Here is a 22023-nt window from a genome sequence, read left to right on the forward strand (position 1 = left end):
GAATGTCTGATGTTGGATAGGGTTTTCATATTTTTAGGTTACTGAGAACCAGGACAACCTGACTACGGTTGAGTTCATCTATGAGGATGAGGAGCTGGGTGGGGTAAGACTGGAAGGAAGCTAAAGAAATCACTTGTCAGTTACGATCTTTAATATTTGTGCAATAAAATATAAAACCTCAGTTTAAAAAATTCAGTTTCTGCATAAAGAAAAAGTATGACAATTATTACTGATTCCTCTTTATATCTTAACAAAGAAAATCTCTTCACACTGTATTTTTTCAATCATGGATAGATTACCAAGACCAGAAAAAAACATTCTCTTAAAGCATATTGCAAAAGCCCAGGCTGTGACATAACCCTTGCTTATATTTATTAAACAGTAACAACAAAACATGGGAAGACAAAAACACAAAACTCATCCAAGCCCAAGCCATTAAGAGCTGGTTTGAAAAGTTTTCAAAGCCCATGATTCTGTATAAACTTGTTGGGAGACTATGTTTTAGTAGATTATGGCCATCACAGCAATGTTTCCTAAACAATGCTAAGTAAGTCAGGTTATTAACACTGCTGAATTGGAAGCAGATGCCTTCTGGAACTTTGTTGTGTTAAAAGTATATTCATAGCTCAGCACCAGGCTGAGCTCCCTGCGCTATACAGCAGCTTCCCCCCAGCTGTCTGTTTTACATGTGGTAATTTAAGGCAATGGCACCCCACTCCAGTACTCTTGCCTGGAGAATCCCATGGACGGAGGAGCCTGGAAGGCTGCAATCCATGGGGTCGCTGAGGGTTGGACACGACTGAGCAACTTCACTTTCACTTTTCACTTTCATGCATTGGAGAAGGAAATGGCAACCCACTCCAGTGTTCTTGCCTGGAGAATCCCAGGGACGGGGGAGCCTGGTGGGCTGCCATCTGTGGGGTCGCACAGAGTCGGACACAACTGAAGTGACTCAGTAGTAGTAATGTATGTATTTCAATGCCACTCTCTCAATATTTCCCACCCTCTCCTTCCCAGCTCAGCCTGGTGCTCAGTGACAACCCAGAGCGGGGAATGGGGTGGGATGTGGGAGGGAGGTTCAAGAGGAAAGGGACATGTGTACACCTATGCTGATTCATGTTGATGTTGGGCAGAAACCAACACAACATTGTAAAGCAATTATCCTCTAATTAAAAATAAGTTTAAAAAACTTAAAACAACATTGAACTCTTTCTTAAAAAAAAAAAAAGATTTATTTATTTTTAACTGTGCTGAGTCTTCGTTGCTATGGGCTTTCTCTAGTTGCAGAGACTGGGCTACTCCTTGCTGTGGTGCCCAGGCTTCTCATAGTGAGGGCTTCTCTTGCTGCTGAGCACAGGCTTCCGTAGTTGTGGCGCATGGACTTAGCTGCTCTGTGGCACCAGGTGGGATCTTCCCAGATCAGGGATCAAACCTGTGGCCCCTGCAGTGGCAGGAGGACTCTTAACCACTGTACTACCAGGGAAGTCTCCCAACTATCTTTCTTGAACTTTATTTCCCCTCAGATTTTGACTGCAACAATTGCAGTTTTGCTAACCATAGTTCTTTTCCTTGTTGTCAAAGGCATTTTGTACCTGAAACCAGAAAATCAAGGTTGTTGCCTCAGCTAACCATTTGAAAGTCAGAATTTAGCTTCCTTTTTAACTACATTTGTTAGGAATGACCACTAGACAAGAAGAAATCTATTTCTCAAACCAGTTCTCCACCTTAGTTTACTGACTTTTTTCCAACCAGTCATCTCAGATAAAACCAGATTCTTTCCAACTATATCATTTAGAATCCATATTCTATATACATCAGATACCTGAAAAGAAGGAATGCTATTAAATTGAGTTCCCTTTTAAGTAATTTCAGTTCAAGCTAAGACTGTATAGATGAAAAATATCAGTTTTCTTTACATTCAAAAACTGAAAACCTATTTGTATCAAAACTGAGATACAAAGGTGTGTGCCTTATGGTAGGTGGTGGTGGGGAGAGTATTGTTTTAAAGCCCAGCAAAATAATACTGTCTTATATGGATATTTCTAAAACTGCAATTAGTTCAGTTTATGAAGTGCCTACTATGGGTCAGGTACTGTAAGAGAAATTATAGATACAAAGACAATTGAGAAATATTTTAAAGAAGTCCTTAAAATTAGGGAAAACTCCTTTTCCCCCTAGAATTCTTCTGAGATTTCCTACTTTTAACCATTTAATGGTCTTACAAGCAAATAAACCTATACATGATACACTTCTGTGCATTTCAGGCTAGGTGATCAGATTCCAAATGTACTTTTTAAAAGTACTGTATACATTTTAATTGCCACCAACACTTCTTTATCTTTCTTCTCCCAATACAGAGTATCTTTTTATCGGACCTCAAAAATTTCCTAAAATTTTACCTTTTAGTCTTTATCTAAAATTTCCTAAAACTTAACCTTTTCAACCTTTTAACCTAAAATTTATAGGCTGAGTTGAATATGATATCTATAATGAGTTTTTAAAAAATTCTTAATTTGCTTCTGCTGTTATCTTTGCTTGCCCTCATTATGCTTCCTGCCCTTATTGGAGTTTTATTGTAGAGTATATATATTTAAATTTCCACACATATCTTTGAATTTCATACAGTTCACTATTCTTAAGGAGAAGCTTCACTACTGATATTTTCACATATTAACATTGGTCAAAACATTGAGTTTTATGTACATTAACATGATTATTTGTTGTAATAGAAGTACTGCTCTTTCTCTTAGAAAGCCGTGACACAGACATGAAATTTACTCTTTGGATCTATACATTTGGAGGGCTTTAAGGGTTTCTGGTTTTGTTTTTACCTTAGACCATGCAGCGTTTGGTCTATCACTGTGTTTACTGAGCCAAGTAGCTACAAAGACAAATAGCAAAGCTTCCTATTCATTCCACTAAATCAATTAGGTTATTCACACATTTATTGAACACTCGCCAAAAAGCTCTTTTTTTAGTATCAATAAAAAGTAACCTTATAATAAAGGTTTATTTTGTTTTGGGGGAAAAAAAGGCCAGGGTTCTCAAATTCACTGTTACTTTCCAACTCTTGATTCACTTGCCTTCAATATTGTGTAGGTGGAGGAAGGAAACCAAGACATTCAGAACAAAATGTGAAGTCAAGGGAAATTTTTAGACAGCAAATAAATTGTGAAAATGACTTAAACTTACTGTCAGAACAATCTTTTGTAGAGAAACATAAATGCAGGCACTTTAATATATACCCCTGACATTCAGTGAAAAAAATACTAGGCTCAGAAGACCATAAATTCTGATCTTATTTGTTTAAACTACTCTGGGCTCTTTCTCATATAATTCAATAAACTTCAATTAAAATCATATTCGAACTGGCTTTGTCTAATAGCTCATGAAATATATTATTCCCTTTTTTGTTATTATGAAAATGTTTTTCAGTAAATATTTAGACTATTTACAAATTTTCTAAGACCACTCATTTAATGTCACACTGTACTGTGGAAAATCTACCTTAAATGTACCATCCTATATTTGTGAAATGCACTATTATCTATATAAAAACCAAGTAAATAGATACTATTCTATAAGATATAGAATATTATATCTATAAGATATAGATTCTATAAGATATAGATTCTGATTCTATAAGATATAGAATACAGTCTACAACTGCTAATATTGGTGATCCATATAGTCACAGGGATTTCTTTAATAATGACTCTAATGTTAGATTAATTTGTAGCTCAGAGGATAAAGCATCTGCCTGCAATGCAGGAGACCCGTGTTTGATCCCTGGGTTGGGAAGAACCCCTGGAGAAGGAAATGGCAACCCACTCCAGTATTCTTGCCTGGAGAATCCCATGGACAGAGGAGCCTGGCGGGCTACAGTCCACGGGGTCAGAAAGAGTCGGACACGACTAAGTGATTTCACTTCAAAGCAATGTAAGTACTATTAAGTTTTTTTTTTTAATTGAAGGATAATTGCTTTATAGAATTTTGTTGTTTTCTGTCATGTACTATTAAGTTTTGATTCAAATCATTGATTACCTACAGAGAAACAATGTAATTTTTGTGAGAAATGATTCTCAAATTTTTATTTACACTAGGAAGAGCTATTGTGGTGGCTGAAACAGAAAGGTCCCCAACTGATGTGTCCCAATAAGCTCCATTACTTCAATTTTTAAGTTTTAAATCCTGTGTCTTCTGAATTCACTGTACTTCAAATTCTTTCCAACTTCTTCCAAATATAAAGTGCCATGGCTGTCCCTCTCTCTGTCACATATACCACATATTTTTGACAAAGATGAAACTGAATATATGACAAATGCTCAGTAAACAGTAACTGTTTTAATGTTTTCACTATTTAGTTGAAAAGAAATTCTGTTAATGGTTCAAGACCCATTTTGATATTCCTTTTCCAATCACGGAATTTTTCCTTATCCCCTGAACTCTTATTCTTATAAAACCTTTTTATTATAGGTATGTATGAGCTTATGCTATCTCCTATTAAAGCTGTAAACTCCCAAGATGAAAACTGTTTTGCTCATTCTGCAGCACTTAATAATAAAGCACAAGATGATGTTAAATATACGTTTACATTAGATCCTTTGGAGTCTTCATTTTATTTTGGTGGATAAAGCATAAATATTTCTATGATGTCAAGAAATTTAAAAGAAAAAACTAACATTTCCTAGAGACTATAGAATATTAAAGCTCTATGGGGATGGATATATTCATTCATATACATATTAATGTAACATAAGAACTAGAAGCAGTATCTAAATGATTGTATTAGAGACTGAAATGTAAATAACATTTACCACTTCATATTTTTGATGTTAAAAAGCAAGAGTAATCCTACAATATCATTTTTTCAGTAAGAATCTAGTTTTCATTTTCAGACTAAAATCAGTCATAGAAATCAGTATGTGATGCCTTTACTAGTGTCCCTTATAACCCCTTACTCCTCCCTCCTCTCTCTAAGGCCCTCAGTGTCCAGGAGAATCTTTGATTTTATAGTTCTTTATGAACTTCTTGGTCCAAGAGCCCAGTCTGCTTAAGGCATTCTTCTTCTTCTTCTGAAGCTGCTCAGTCGTGTCCGACTCTTTGCCACCCCGAGGACTGTAGCCCACCAGGCTTCTCCGTCCATGGGATTCTCCAGGCAAGAATACTGGAGTGGGTTGCCATTTCCTTCTCCAGGGGATCTTCCCGACCCAGGGATCCAACCCAGGTCTCCTGCATTGGAGGCAGACGCTTTAACCTCTGAGCCACCAGGAAGTGTTAACCTAGAAAAAGATGTTAATCCATGAAGACAATGCCTTATCTCACAAGAACTAGCTATCAACAAATTGGATTACTACAGCTAATAGGAAAATTAGTAGTATGGTATTTGTTAAAACAGCACCAAATTTTAAATTTTGATACATTCTCAAAGCTCTTCGAGGTGAAAATTCTAGCAATTCCCATTTACATACTGCTTTAAAATAGTAATTTAGAAGTGAAATCACACAAATTTCAAATTAGCACTAAATATTATATTAAAAAATAATCAAACTGATCTTTGCTAGTTGAGTGCTAACTCTTAAAATGGGAAAGATACTACAAAGTACATCTATTTTCCACTGCCCAACAATCAATCACCCTTCAGGTGGTATAATGATATCTTCATTCCCCTTTTGTAAATACATATAGTTTATGTGTGTCTGATGTAGTTGACTAACCCTCAAACTCAAAAGCTGGGTACATGGCTCTGTCCCAGACAATCAACTTCACATTCCCTTGGCCACAAGGGCAGTGGACGAGTATGAATCCATGAGATACAGTAAGACTTTTGCTGGGACTTCTAGGGAAAAAAGATAGTTAATTTTTTCAGATTAAGGATTTAGGGGCTGAATGGACTAAAGTTATCTTTTGCTCATGCATGGCTGGAGAATAAAGTTAACACTGAGGAAGCAATACTAAGAAACATACAGAAACTGAGTCTTGATGACTTTGAGCCATGGGTGGAGCTATTCTTGATGCTACATCTATCCTGGACCAGTTTACACAAACCCTTATAAATTATCCCCCCAGCCGGCCCCAACTTAAGCCAGTTTCAATGGAGTTTTCTGTCACAATAGAGTCTTAGCTGATATTATAACCATTTTAAGTATTTCCCCAAAGTAAATACACTAGGTCATAGAATTCAGTACCCAAAACAAGTATAAACAGACTCTTCCCCATAGATGATTCTGGTTTTTCAAAGTCCACTCCTTTTCAAGAACCTCCTACCCTACCTCCCTATTAAGTTCAAAGGCTATGAAAGACTCTGTATCTTCTGCCTTTATACTGTCTAAACACAAAGTTAAAAAAAAAAAATTACTGCAAAGGAATAAAAATAAAAAATCAACAGTGGGAAAAAAGAAATAAGTAATGGTGAGGATGGGGGGACAAATCCACTATAGAAACTGTAAATAATAACCAGATAACTATAAAGATATCATTCTGCTAAAATCAAAGTTCTTATTCAAAAAGCAGCAGATAAAATTCAAAGGAAAATTCTTTGGGAAATTGAAATATCTTAGACATCTGAAAATAAACAAATCACTACATAATTTCAAGAAGTTAATCAAAATCATAGAAATTATTAATTTTAAGCATACTATGTGGATACAACATGTTACTGAGCCTCCAAATCATTCTGAAAATTTCAGCAGAGAGAATTTAACAGAATAAGTAAAAGACAATTAAAGTCACTTAAGAGTAATACAGAATTAGGACTTCCACTTTCTAGGGATTTTGGTGACTTAACTGCTAACAAGAAAAGGGAAAAAACAAAAATACACATGAAATAAAATGGAATTAAGATGTATATCCTTGTGTTTCTCATATCTCGGTGGTGGTTTAGTCACTAAGTTATGTGCGACTCTTGCCTACATAGACTGTAGCCCACAGGCTTCTCAGTCCGTGGGATTCTCTAGGCAAGAATACTGGAGTGGATTGCCATTTCCTTCTCCAAGAGATGTTCCTGACCCAGGGATCGAACTCGGATCTCCTGCATTGCAGGCAGATTCTTTACCGATTGAGCTACCAGGGAAGCTCTCTCCTATCTTACTGAAGTGAAATTTTACCTGCATATTTTAGATCTTCTATATTTCAAACACCAGGTGTGAGTGTTGAAGTGAATTATAATTCTCTTATGATCACAATGAGACCATTAATTTAGAGTCTGTGTGCAAAAGGATGAGATAAATTCTTATTGGTTGAGATGAAGTGAAACAGAGTGGTTAAGAGAGTTCTGGAGTCAGACTGTCTATGCTGATGCCTGACACTGTCATTTAATAGGTGTGAGACTTGAACCAATTTCACTAAGGCTCAGTTTATTCTCCTGTAAACTTAAGATAACTAATAAGTAATAATCTTAACATGTATGCAGTGCTTATCATAAGTACCAGGCATATTTTTCAAAGACTTTTACATATTAATTCTTTAATTACTTCTTAAGAGATGTTAATGTTCTTAAGAGACAAATAATAATATCATCTCTGTTTCACAGAGAAGGAAACTGAGACCCAGATCAGTAAATTACTTATAAACATTACAGTGTATTAACTTTTAATCTAACATTACCTATATTACCTATATTACACTTCAATAAGTTGTTATGAGAAAGAAACAAAGTGCCTAGTACAAAGCAGCAGCTCAATAAAGGTTTACTGTTACAGTTCTGATTGTCAACTTCTATTTACTTTAATATTTATTTTGTCAATTATTTTAAAATAATTATTTTAGTATACAAACTATTTCCTGCTGAAGAGAACTTGGGGGGAAATTGGCTGGAAATTAACTTTTTTGAAGGGTAATAACTCATTCTTCAAAAACCTCTACAGTCTAGTATTCTTCAGGTTCCCATTAGTTTGAACACGAGAATCTGAGTTACATTTGAGACATCAATGGAAAACAACTGTATATATAAGTCTGGAGCTTGGGATGGAAATAAAGACCTGGAAATCTTCAACATACAAAAGCAATTACCTAGGAAGAGTACAGAATAAGAGAAGAAAACCTAATCTAAGACTAAGCCTTGTGGAATTCAAAATTTAGGATTCTACAAGATCAGCAGCAGCTTCTGAAAGACATTAAAAAAGCAACAGCATTAAGTACTAGTGTAAGGTATATGGTGTCCCGGAAGTGAAGAAGAATGTTTCAAAAAGCAGGAAGTTTCAACAATATCAAATGCTGCTGAGAAGTCAGGTTATAAACAGTGGAGAAGTGTCACTGGATTTAGCAATCCAGAGATAGTAAGTGATCTCCACAGCTTTTTTCTCCTCTACAAAACCAAATCAGGATGCCAATAAGAATAAACACAGCTTCTGAGTTCTGAGCACCTACTGAACACTTAACACTGTGCTGAGGGCTTTACATATAATTTCTACTCCTTTCAACAACCCTATCTGGAAGGTATTCAAAGGTTTGAGAGGTAAACCGAGTCAACTACATAAGGCTGCTAATCAGTGAGGCAGGAATTTGAATCCAATTTTCTTCAAATCAAAGCCTCTTTCTGTTCTATTATATTACCATACTAACTTGAATGACTGACCACCTATGAAGTTGGTTCTGGAAAAAGAAAAACAGCAAAACTAAAGAAGCTATTAGCCTGAGAAAACAGGGAATGAGTCTAGGAAAACAAGAGGGTTCAAAAAAAACAAGTTTAATGGATGATGTGAAACAGGTGGAAAGAAAGAAGTAAAAATTTAAAGATCCAGCACAAAGAGCCTCATACCATCACAGCACTTTCATAAACCAAACTCGGGTCCTTGGCATACAGTAGTAGCACATCTGGGAGACTGTTAAAAATGCAAAAATCTCAAGGTCCATCCAGACTTACTAAATCAGGATATGCACTTAATTATGACCCCCAGATAATTCACACACTGTATTAATGCCCAAGAAGCCCTGGTCTGTTATCATTACATAGATGAAGATATTAACCAGGTTAAAAAGTTTGCAGAGCTAGAACTCAGGCCTCTTCTCTCTCAATTTAGGATACATTCTGCTTTGTTATGTGCCCTCCAAACAGACACAACATTTCTATGAACTTCACTAACCTGAGGTTTTTGCCACAGAAACACTTAGGAGTTAGAATGAGTCAATCAAGTTATCATTGACCATTGTGACTTGTTCCACTTCACTTGGAAATTTAAGTGTACCCATGAATTTTCTCCAATCATTTTTTCTTAATAGTGTAACATACCTTAGTCCATTCGGGTTGCTATAACACAATACCATAGACTGGATGGCTTATCAATAACAGAGATTTATTTCTCACAGTTCTGGAGACAAAGAAGTACAAGACTAAAGCACTGGCAGATCTGATGTCAGGTGAGGGCCCACCTAACATTTCCTCATTCACAAATCTTTTTGCCATGTCCTCACATGATAGAAGGAGAAGGCGATGGCACCCCACTCCAGTACTCTTGCCTGGAAAATCCCATGGATGGAGGAGCCTGGTAGGCTGAAGTCCATGGGGTCACTAAGAGTCAGACACAACTGAGCGACTTCACTTTCACTTTTCACTTTCATGCACTGGAGAAGGAAATGGGGACCCACTCCAGTGTTCTTGCCTGGAGAATCCCAGGGACGGTGGGCTACCGGTCTATGGGGTCGCACAGAGTCGGACACGACTGAAGCGACTTAGCAGCAGCAGCAGCAGCACGTGATAGAAGGAGCAAGAAATCCCTCCAGGGTCATTTACAATGTACTGATCTCACTCAGGAGGGCTCTGCCCTCATGACCTAAATACATCCCAAGGGCCCTACCTCCAAACACTGTCATATTGTGGATGAGGTCTCTACACATGCATTTTGGGCAGGTATAAACATCAGTCTACAGTCCTGTGTGAAATATACACATGCTATCCCTGACTACAAAGAATAAGAATGCTTAAATGTACCTAGTGAGTTTCAACCCTGACGCTCATGTGAAAACAGACAGTAAAGACTGGGAGAGGGAGATGGTCTATGGGAAGTCATGGAATCACGGAGTTAGAAGGGACCTTATAAGGCTGAGATGACAGATTTCATCTAGAATGCCAACCATATAGGTGCTGACAGTGCTGTACCAAAAAGGAGTCTAGGGCCATTTGGGGGTTAGCTATTAGTTTTATCTGCCATGGGTTGGTTCCAAAGAGGGCTCTCATAGAGTTCCTGACCTTCCTTGTAAAGAAAAGGAAGCTAAGACATTAAGTGAAATACGTGAGGTACATCCCAAATAAATGGACCAGAACTCTAAGTCTCTTGACTCCTGAATTAAGAGATGTTCTTATCCTGAACCATACTGCTTCTCCTTTTGGATACATTTATTAAAAATAGTAAATCATTTTCATGTAGTAGATAATAAAAATCAAACCAATTAAAATTTAACTGGGAATAAACAAGTCCTTGAAATTTACAAGTCCTATGATAAAGACTTAGATGAAAGTGCATTCAAAGATTTAAATGAAGCCCACAACCTCTAAGTTGTATCACTGTGATCCATGAATGATCTCTGACTCAGATTGTTTTCTGACAATTTTACTTCATGGTGAGTGTTTCCATGTGACAATTCTTCTTTAGAATTTAGCCATGATGACTCAGGGCACCTAGGTGCTATGAAGGCGCTTTCAATTTAAGAGGTAGGAGGAGAATGAGGGGGCATATTGAATTGTTAACAGCCTACTCAGCTTGGAAAAGTAGCAAATCCTTTTTGGAAGCCATTTAAAAGACAGCCTCAGGAGGCAAATTCTGGTGAAAGCCTTAAAAAGATTGGTCTTTAAGAGCTCAACTATCTGCAGATAAACCAGGGTGCCATTTCTAAAAGTGATACAATCAAGAAGCTTCAGAAAATGGGATTTACTTTCTGTTGAGGAAATGTCCATGATGAAATTTAAAAAGATCTGGGACCACTGACATCACAGATCTGCTCTCTGCTGATGAGTTTAAGAGTCTACCTCAAAATTCACAGCCTTTCAGTGACCTGACAGGACTAATTCAGAGACTGAATCTTCCTACTTTAAACAAAAATTACAATAAAGCAGTAAGTAAATTTGAAAAGCTTTCAGATACATGAAGTCTGTCTATAGGACGGTGGTTTCTAATTAGCAGCTCGTACTTTATAAAACACACACAATTCACACATTTTCTCATGAATGATAAACTTAACTAGTTTTGTAATTTGGGTGTTTTAGTCCTTTGGTACATTTAAAGTATGGTAGTGAGAGACAATCTGAAGAAAAATCCATTATGTTAACTGTAGTCTAAAATTAAAGAAAATCAGCTTTCAGTGTTTCCAGTACATGCAGTTCATTAAATCTGGTGTAAACCCACAGGAACACTAAGTACCGTGGATAGTATCTGCCAAGAACCAGGAGTACAACTCTAAGGTTCAGAAGAACCACACACCTCCAATTGTTTTCGCTTATCGTTAAAAAGTAAAATTAAACTGAACTGTGCCTTCTGAAGGTTAAGGCAACTGATAGATACCTTGAACACTACAACTAGCAGAAAAATCAGGGCCAGTCACCTTATAATTCACTCTATGGACAGAAGAAGTTATAAAGGACTTCATCACATTACTGATCTTTTTCTCCTTTCCTCTCCACTGTCAGAAAACAGCTCAACGGAAGTCCAGACAGTTTTTCCCCAAGGCTATTTACGATTATTATTACAGTGAAGTTCTTGATTGTTTGACATTTTCAGAAAAGACAACAACATACACCAAAAGCTGAAAACAGCTTTTGAAAATCCACTAGGCTAGCTGAGGTATAGATTGTGGATGGATGCAGGATTAATTTATGAGGCTGAGTTTATTACTATTTCCTACATTACTCAGTTCAAAAAGTATTCCATCCTATTAGGTCAGTTATCTCTGAGTGCCAGCTGACACAATACACTATCTCTCCACTAGAACACACACCATAAAAACGGCAAAAAAAGATAAAAAGCAGCTAACTAGGTAAGACACACAGGAAAAGTACTACACTTGCCATCTGCATGTCACTTCTTTTAGGCCCTGAATTCATTCCGAATCCACTTTCTAAGTATAAAAATGGCAGAAAATAACGTGGAAGAGCAATGGGCTCTACTAAAGCTAGCGAAGGAAGATAAACAGAGCCAGCCAGTGGCAGAGAGGAAGATGAGCGTGAAACAGAGATGAAGTCAGAGGTGGAATATGAGTATTTGCAACGCACAAGGTGAATAGAATAACCTGGAACCTGATGCTGCAACCATCAACAGAGCTTAAGTAATAGACTGAATTTTCATATAATTCTATAAACTATTGTTAATCACCATCATCATTATTCACTCCAAATGAAATATAGGCTTTATCATGGTCATAATGTTCAAGTCAATGTGAAATATAACACGGCCCTTTTGCAAAGCAACTTTTTTCCTTAAAAGAGAAGCTGTATTCTTATTACTACTCTCTACTGCATTTATAAGTTTGAATCTTAGCTCATTAGGTCACAGACACTTAAGTAGATCCAAGTTACTAGGGCTTTCTGGTCATGGTTACTATTTTGTGAGAGATGATTTTTTTCTTTCCTTCTTTCTCCTGCTCTCTCCCTTTTCCCTCTTTCTCTTTCTCCTCCTTCATAAGTTATTTATTCCACAAAAAGTGGAAATGAGAAAACAGCTTCATAATCCTACCACCAAATCAAAAGACTGCCTGTTATTTCAAGTATAGTCACCTCTTAGAATTTCAAAGTCCTTTCCAAAAAACTACCACCACTTTTATTTCACAGGTAAATCAGACAGTTTGTTAAAGACTTCCACAGTTAGTGGAAAGCCCAAAAATTAAACATGGCCTATGTTCCATGCTCAAAGGACAGTGTTTAAAACACATTAAATAATCCAGCCAAGCAGCTTAATCCTAATAGTATGTGCAGTATATGAAGAAAGGATCTGGCTATCTACCTATCTATCCACCAAAAGGACAAAAACTCTTGAGTGAATTAAAGAACTAGATACCTAACAATTTTCTGAAAAATAGGAATCTTGGTTAAAGTATTTCTTATACAGTTATGTATTTATGTGCTTAGTGGTCACTGTTAGTAATCTACTATATAATAAAATTTCATAATTTCTACTTAATTCCATTAATTTCTATGTTTGTTGCTATTGTTCAGTTGCTAAGTCATGTCTGACTCTTTGCGAACCCATGGACTGTAGCACACCGGGTTTCCCTGTCCCTATCTTCTGGAGTTTGCTCAAACTTATATCCATTGAGTTTGGTGATGCTATCTAGCCATCTTATCCTCTGCCACCCTGTTCCCCATTTGCCTTCACTCTTTCCCAGCATGGGGGTCTCTTCTAATGAGTCGGCTCTTCCCATCAGGTGGTCAAAGTATTGGAGCCTCAGCTTCAGCTTCATTCCTTCAGGGTTGATTTCCTTTGGGATTGACTAGTTTGATCTCTTTGCAGAGATCTACGTATCATATTTTTGGTTAAAGAAAATATTGTGCCTTCTTATTATGCATAATTGACTGGAAAAAGGATGTTTTCTTTATTCAGTGTTACTAAAAAGCATTCAAATGTTAAGTTTCTCAGGTTGAAAAACATTCCTATTAAAAAAATGAACTAGTATAAAAATTTTCAAAACTAATAATCTTTACATCTACATTGTCCTATAAGTAGATAACTAAAAAAACTCCTATTGATGGAGTTTTTTTTTTTCGGGGAAGGGGAGCTTTCAAACACTTGGAGGATGGGGGGGGGGTCTGATTTTTCTGTAATTTTAATACAGATTTAAAAAGAGCTCTTCGTGGGAAATCAGCATGTTCTTAAAACAACTACTAATCTGAGATTTGAAACATGAACCTAAGAAGACCTGAAAGCCAGATTCCTAACACTAAACGCATGCTAGTCTTTCAATTCCAAATGTATGCCATAGCAACAAGAAAGTTATATAGTTTCATTATGATGATAAATGCCATCTCTTCCATTTTGGATCAATGACACAAAACTTATCAGCAATGACTGTTTCAAATACTTAAGTATTAAGAAATATGCATGGTCTTGTGTGTATACGTGTTTTCATGTATGAGACAGAACTTAAATATCCAAATGAGTATAGTCTCTCCCATGTTAGTCATTCTCACAGGTTATATCCTTATTCTAAATGATGCTACAACTGTCTAGGACATTATTAAAACTCCTCTTCAGTCTATGAGTAGATCTGATTTTCAGAAACAATCATGGCCTTCTCAGAGTAGATCTGATATTCACAAATAGCCTGAAGTTATTTCCTATTTTCTTTCTGTTAAAATCCTTTCTGAGTCATATCTGATAAATAAAATGAGATACCATGTAGCTAATACCCCCTTTTTCCTTAAAAACAAGGAGTAAATAGAAAGTAATGAGCTATTTTCATGTGTGGCTCTTAAACTGGTTAGAAGGCAATTTTTTTAAAGTTCCAAAAATATTTGAGTAATGCTAGTATTGTTGATGGAGAAGGAAATGGCAACCCACTCCAGTACTCCAGTACTCTTGCCTAGAGTGTCCTGTGGACGGAGGAGCATGGTGGGCTGCCATCTATGGGGTTGCACAGAGTCAGACACGACTGAAGCAACTTAGCATGCATGCATACTTTGGAGAAGGAAATGGCAACCCACTCCAATATTCTTGCCTGGAGAATCTCAGGGACGGAGGAGCCTGGTGGGCTGCCATCTACAGGGTCGCACAGAGTTGGACATGACTGAAGCGACTTAGCAGCAGCAGCAGCAGTATTGTTGAAATAAGTGCAGAGCTTCCAGGGTGGCTAAAGACTTATTTTAGGTAAGTGTATAAAATAAATATCCTTACTCTAAAGGAAGGATGAACAACCAAGTCCTATACTAGTTGGTCTCCTCTACCCTCCATTTACATTTCTGACTGCTGCTGCTGCTGCTAAGTTGCTTCAGTCGTGCCTGACTCTTTGCCACCCTAAAGCCTATAGCCCACCAGACACTTCTGTCCATGGGATTCTCTAGGCAAGAATATTGAAATGGGTTGCCATGCCCTCCTCCAGGGCATCTCCCTGACCCAGGCACTGAAACCATGTCTCTTAAGTCTCCTGTATTGGCAGGTGGGTTCTTTACCACTAGTGCCACCTGAGAAGCCCCGTATTTCTGACTATCCCCTGCTATTCTCTCTCACTCTAACCCAGACACACTGATTTTCTTGTCATTTCTTGCCTTCCAATCAAACTTCAACCTCAGGGTCACTATAATTGCTCTTCCCTCCACCTGGAATGTCCTGCCCCAAAGTTAGCTCCAAGGCTTTTTGCTCTCAACTCCTTCAGGTTTTTACTCAGATAATTACTACCTCCACACTCCCATCCCATATATCCCCTCTTCTCCCTTTCTGCTGTGTGTGTGTGTGTGTGTGTGTGTGTGTGTGTGTGTGTGTGTGTGTGTAAAACTGTTAATTACAGAAATTTTCAAACATACACAGAAGTAGAAAGTAAGAAATCTCATGTATCCATTATCCAGTTTCAACAACTTTCAATACGTGGCCAATACTGTTTCATCTATGCTCCTCTCCCCTTCCAATTATTTTAAAGTAAAAACTTTGGATATCATATTTTAATTCATAAGTATATATCTCCAAAAGGTAAGGCTCTTGTTTTAAAACTACATTACATGTTCAATACATTATACCCTAAAAACAATTCCTTTTTATTAAATATCCCAATGTCCAAATTTCCCAAATTTTTTATCAATGTCTTTTACAGTTAGTTTGCTCAAAGCAGGATCTATGGACCATACAATGCATTTGATGGATATGACCCTTGAGTTGCTTTTAAAGTTATATTACCCCTCCCTCTCTGATTTCTTGCTATTTATTTCTTAAAAGAATCCAGGTCATTTGTCATTAAAACACAAAATATTTTACTTATTTTATTGTCTGTGTCCCTACTAAAATGTAAACACCATAAGGCAGAGATTTTAGTTTGTGTGCTATTAGCATTTAGACCAATGCCTGACACATAAAAGGCATCCAAAAAACACTAAATGAATGTTTGGCATTCATGCCAAAAGTGCACAGCAGAAATTGCTAATCACAGCACTCTGCCCTGCTGAGCCTGAACCAGGACTCCATGTTTTCTACATGGCACTCTAGGCAGTACCACCAGGCAATCAGATTTGGTACCCAAGTTGAAATCTACTAGCTATATCCGCCACCTTTAAAGTAAGTAAATTTCTTATTTCCAAAATAGATTCAATGAACCTTGTATTTTGAAATTTAGCTGAAGCTTAGCATAATAAATTACTGACTGTATTTCTTGTCAAGTATGTTTCAATATTTCTTAGCTCATTTTAGACAATTTAGAGGGAAAAGCAAATTGTAGCCAAAAAATTAATAGGAAAAACTGCAGAACATGGTGGGAAACTAAGCGGGGGTACTACATACTTTTAGAAGTAGCAACATCCCTAGAGGTACGTTATAAAATAAAAGATCAGCAATAAACACCTCAAAAAGGAAGGAAGGAAGTAAATTACATGTGTATTCAATTAAAAACTTTTTTTTTAACTACATGGATGGTCATGATTAACTGGGGGATGACAAATGTCAGGATTTTCTCATAGGCACCAGCAACATATTCTATTTTCTGTAAATGGTATTTTGAAGTGTAAAAAAGTATTACGGGGGTGATATAAGGAGTAATTGTAGAACTCTATTTCTCTGAAATGGAGTTTATCGTAGCAAAATATCTAAAACATGTACAACATTCTGAAAAAAATAACCAGGTCTTCTTAGACTCATTTGCAATTCAGTTCTTTTAAAGTACCTGATGAAGCTCTTTCCCTTTGAGTTTATTTCTGAAGAAAGCTATGCTAATTGAAGGGCTTCAATCAGATGTTCATGTTTCAATTAGTTACCTCTATTCAAAATGAAATAAATTCTTTGACTCAAGAAATCTTGTGCTTTCTCTTTATCTTGCAAATTCATTCAGCAAAAACAAAAACTATGTAAGACTTACTACGTGCAATTATTTTCAACCTCTGGAAGGAACAATTATTAGAATTGCTCTTTTGAGAGAATATATATATATATATATATATATATATATATATATATATATATAAAAGCTAGTGGTACAACCTGAAATTATATCTAGTTCTTTCAGTGTCCAGTATTTCTTGCACTGAGGTTCCTACACATTAGTCTGGGGGAAACTGTTCTCTAACAGAGGTCGAACTCTAACAAAGAAAAACAAAAAACCCCCCTTACCATGTGTGTAAAAAAAAAAACAAAACCTCCCAACAACTCAAATCCCTTGAAGGAATGATTTCTATTTACATTTCCTATGTGATATATTTAGAGAGAATCTGGAAAACAAGGCTAGTGATCTATAAACAGAAAGTGCTAAGTGGAATTTACTGTTTACTGACTTTAGCTAGAATTTTGTCCCTTACATACTGTTGCCGGGAATCTGTATTATTGTACTCTTTAAAAATATCTTCATCGGGTTTCCTTCATTCTACCGATTTTCCTTCTTCTTTCTACTGGCTTTTACATTTTTTTATTCTCCTCAATTAAAAGACACAAATGCAACTTCATGGAACAGCATGATTTTTCCAAAGAAACTTCTAGCACCACCTCTCAGTGCCATCATGTGCTTGTCATTATGTTTTCATATATACAATTACAACAGATGTAACAAAATAATCCATATAAGTTTTCCTGATTCAATAAATATGAGAAAAGGTCTCTACTGATGTGCCATGATTAAGGCATATTATGTGAGAATGTTAGTTTTCAAACTCGTCCAGATTAAAATCTCTTTTTAGCTACAGAAGCTTCTGTCTGTAAACAGTTCTTCACAGAACATGACTACTACAGTCCTTATCATCTGACCTACTGGACAACCACAATAAGGCATATTCTGAATTCACAGAACTCTTCATATAGAAGTGACATTTTGACAACCTGAAAGGAAGCTGAAACAAAGACGGATGGAAGCACATTTACGCCTCCCCTTGAAACTTGGCTCAGCAGCAGTTAGCATACTAGACTCAGTTCCCTGCCCTGTACTTTTTCAGTCATTTCCTTTAAGGGGTTCCAAAGAAACTAGGAAAACCTGCAATGCCAGGCTTTTGACAGTCAACACTAACTTCTGCCTTTGGACTCCAGTGACTGAGCAGACATTGTGTTAGTAGCTTTCTTAAAGTACAAATAAATGCCTTTGGTAAATCTGGGTTGTAAATGCTGCAGAGAAAGTTCAACTTAACCAACTGTAAGGTCACTTCAATGAAAATATTAAGGAGAGCACAGATTTCTCCCTGCCCCCAAATCTTCCACAAAGAGACAATTCCCAGGATCTCTTTTTCTTTTTTAAAGTCAATAAATACCACTATTATACGACAGCACTTTGGTATTATTAATAAAAATCTAGGTGACAGTTTTCTCTTTCAAAGTCTTAAATTTATTAGATTTAGTATTATAACCACTACACTACATGCATCTTTCCATACACTTAACTGTTCTATTTTCCAACTGTTTGTTTTAAAGTCAAGATCTCTTTCAAGATACTACAGGAAGAGAACAGGTTAGAAGACTGGGGGAAAATATCAAAATAAGAACATCTTTCCCTTTTCTGATGGAATCACCAGAATCTAAAATCTAGGGGCAACTATAAAACACAAAATTAAATTGAAAAGAGTTACAGATAAGAAAAAGTCTTGTTACTACAGTTCTGATCATTATTCACCTCAGAAATGATGCTTGATTTAAATTTGCAGTACCTTCTAGTTTGGGTCAACTACCAAAATAAACTTGTCCTCAGAATTATCTTCCTCCACAAGAGGTTGTTGGTGCAAGTGAAAAACATAAGGAATTTGTATGCTGTATTTGTACAAGAAGGACAATGTTTTGAAAGCTATAAATCTGATCACTCTGAGAAAACATTTTCTCTTTGTTAGTTACAAAGAAAACGCCATAAATTGAAACAAGAACTGGAGAAACTGAACCTTCTCCACAATTCAGAAATTTAAATTCACACTACTATGCAAAGTAAATAACAACAAAAACACTAACCTTTCTGCTCAATTATGAAGGTAACACATACACAATGTAGAAAAAGACAAAGCCAAGTTCTTAAACAAAAGATCAGCTGCTATGAAAACAAAATAACATTCTGCAGACTAAGAGAAGTACATCGTCTTTGAACCAAAACAAATAGATGACCTTTTCGTATATTTAAACCTTCAGTTCTTAGCACAACCAGCACCTTGTGGATAAAGCGCTCACTCAATTATCTGATGACTAAACGATGGGAAGGCTGTTGGTGCTATTAAAACCAAGACACATTTCCTTGTGTGCAGTGATTAAAATCTGTGAAGCCTACGTTAAAAAGTCTCTGTCCTCCCACCCCCATCCCTGCTCGTCTGCCTTGTAAGAAACCTACATGTACAAAAAATAAAAGTAGATGGGTGAGGTGAGTTTATGATCACAGTATTTTCCCCACTCCGGGCATTTTTCAATTGACTTTTGAGGTTTTAAAATGCAAATACTATGTAAGAAGAGTTATTGTTTGAACTACCTAACAAGTACCTCGACCTCTTTTAGACTTTAGTTAGCCTGTAAGTAAAAGGAACATCTTTAACTTTTCCACGGGGCACTGGAGAACGAGTTCTTACTTATAAATGCTTTCAGGTCTTCAGACACCAGGTGCGCTGGAGGAGCAAGCGTATCCATCAATTAGAGAGCTCTTCTGAACCTCAGTTTACCCACTTACAGAAACGGGCTTATTAACTTGTTTCGTCGGGGCCCCGGAGGTGTAATTAATTAATGTTTTTAAGTGCTCTGAGATCCAAAGATGAAAGGAAACGCAAGGGACACGCAGAGATGATGACAATAATCATAATAAAAAGAATGACTAACTTGGAAGTCTGTGTTATGTAAGGAAAGGAAAAAGAAGTTATCAGTTTCGCACAAACAAAAGCCCATCACCCCTTTTGTTTCCCTTTGGTTTCGGTCTCGCTCCCAGCCCCCGCGGAGCTCCCCTCCGGCAGCTGGCGACCCTGCGCCGGGCGCGGGGCTCGGACTTGGCCACCCTCGCGCCCGCTCCCAGGCAGAGGGGGAGGGCGCGCCGGGCAGGCTCCTGACAAAGGCGCTTCCTCCTGCGAGGGCGCGGGATGCCGGCGCCGCAAACTCCGCTCCCGGCCGCCTCCGGCGCGGGGGCGCGCAGGCGGGCGGGGAGAGCCCGCCGACCGGCCGCCCCGGTAAGCCGCTGAGGAAGTTGCGCGCCTGCCTGGCCCGCACCCCTCGGCGGCCCCGCCACGACCCCTCCTGCGGCCACACTCACCGGACAATTGCTGGTGGCCGGAATCCCAGCACGGCCCCGAGACCCGGAGCGAGGGGGGAGAAGTGTGCGTGCGCGGGCAGCGCGAGCAGACAGCCCGGCGTTCCGCCGCCGCCTTGCTCGCCAGCCGGCCGAGCCCAGCGAGGGGAAGTTGGCCGCGGAGCCGAACGCTGGAGAAGCCGCGGGCGGAGGAATAGCCACGGATCCGCCTTGTGATGCGCTCCGGGAGGGCTCGAGGCAAATCCGAACGCGCGGCGAGGCTGGTGCTGCTGCTGGAGGCGGCGGCGGCGGCGGCGCCCCCCGACGGTTCCACCGCCTCTGGGTCTCTGACCCACGCTCGGAGGGAGGGGAGGGGACTACCGGGAGGGCGGGACTGGAGGGAGGGGACAGGGCAGGGCCACAGCGGGAGGCGGTGTGCCGACGCCGAGCGGTCTCTTGGGAGTTGTAGTTCTCCTCAAGAAAAAAGATGTACATTGTTGTTGAGGACGCGTCTGCGTTCGCTCTGCACTGCGCATGCTCGGAAGGGAGGCTCGGCCCTACTGTTACTATGGTCACCGACACACTAAGGAAGGGAACGTGTTAAGCGAGGCTGCTGACTGAACAAGGGCCTCCTTGTATTATGGTACTGTTAGGGATCCCACTTTTGGCTAGTCCTTCTACTTCGCTCCACCCCCAGCTTCTAACCTCATCACGCCAAGTGCCCAGTGAAATCTGACTTCCTCACCATATCTCCTTGGTCTTCCCTGCTGCTTAATTTTATCCCATAAATTCGGGATCACAAATACCCATTTCCCTCCCCTCCCGCAAATGTATCCTCTCTGCCTTAAATTTAAGGTTCTTTGTTTGTTTGTTTTTTAACCTAAGACTTGTAGAAAGGTGTTAGTCATTCAGTCATGTCGGAGTCCTTGTGACCCCAAGGACTGTAGCCCCTTCAGGCTCCTTGGGATTCTCCAGGCAAGAATACTGGATTGGGTAGCCTGTCCCTTCTCCAGGGGATCTTCCTGACCCAGAGGTGGAATCCAGGGCTTCTGCATTGCAGATTCTTTACCATCTGAGCCACCAGTTGCTTCCAATATCTTAATTAATTAGGTTATAAAAGGGTTAGGAACATCACCACTGTCAGATTCCCATCATTTCTTCACGCAGTCACATCCAACTTTAAGGCCAGCAAAGGTAAAGCTCAAGGTTAAGATCACTATATCTTACTTCATCCATGTTAAAAAATTTCTTAAATTTTAAGGCCTACAATTTTCAAGAAATACAAATTTTATGAAGTAGAAGTTCAAAAGACAAGTGGAAAGTTGAAAATTGTTTGCTGTATGTACATTGACCAACTTTCATTTGGCAATAAGAGAAGTCTGAACCAAGGTCTGAGTATGCTTTTGGGCTGGTCAGCTAAGTCTACGCCCATGTGGGACAGCCAGGTGTGAAGAGATGGTGGAGGAGGTCGGTGCAAGGCAGGACATGTTACTGGATTCCAGAGAACTAAAGGCAACCTGTCCCAAGATCTTTTGTTTTCCTTCTCTGCCTACCTAGAACCCCATACTCTGGAAGAAAAGGACTAATGTTTAGAAATCAGAAACACAGGAAAAGCTGCGGTTTTCAGGTAGAGAGTTTCAAGGTCAAGGATCCTTGTGTTTGCAGACCCCATAATTAATATTCAAAAAACAGTTATTGAGTATAGTATGTCTCAGGTACTTCTTCAGTTCCCAGAAATAGAGA

At 38.4% G+C, this 22023-nt stretch overlaps 1 protein-coding gene across 2 annotated transcripts in view; it reads right to left on the minus strand.

Moving 5' to 3' along the window:
• The window catches only part of PELI1 (pellino E3 ubiquitin protein ligase 1), a 55792-nt gene extending 35397 nt beyond the window's left edge, over positions 1-20395 (minus strand). For both annotated transcript variants that reach the window (XM_061432788.1, XM_061432787.1), the window contains exon 1: positions 20305-20395. The gene's annotated coding sequence lies outside the window, so the exon portion shown is untranslated. The remainder of the gene's footprint in view (positions 1-20304) is intronic.
• Positions 20396-22023: the final 1628 nt, after the last annotated feature.

Source organism: Bos javanicus, chromosome 11, assembly GCF_032452875.1.
Source record: "Bos javanicus breed banteng chromosome 11, ARS-OSU_banteng_1.0, whole genome shotgun sequence".
NCBI lineage: Eukaryota > Metazoa > Chordata > Mammalia > Artiodactyla > Bovidae > Bos > Bos javanicus.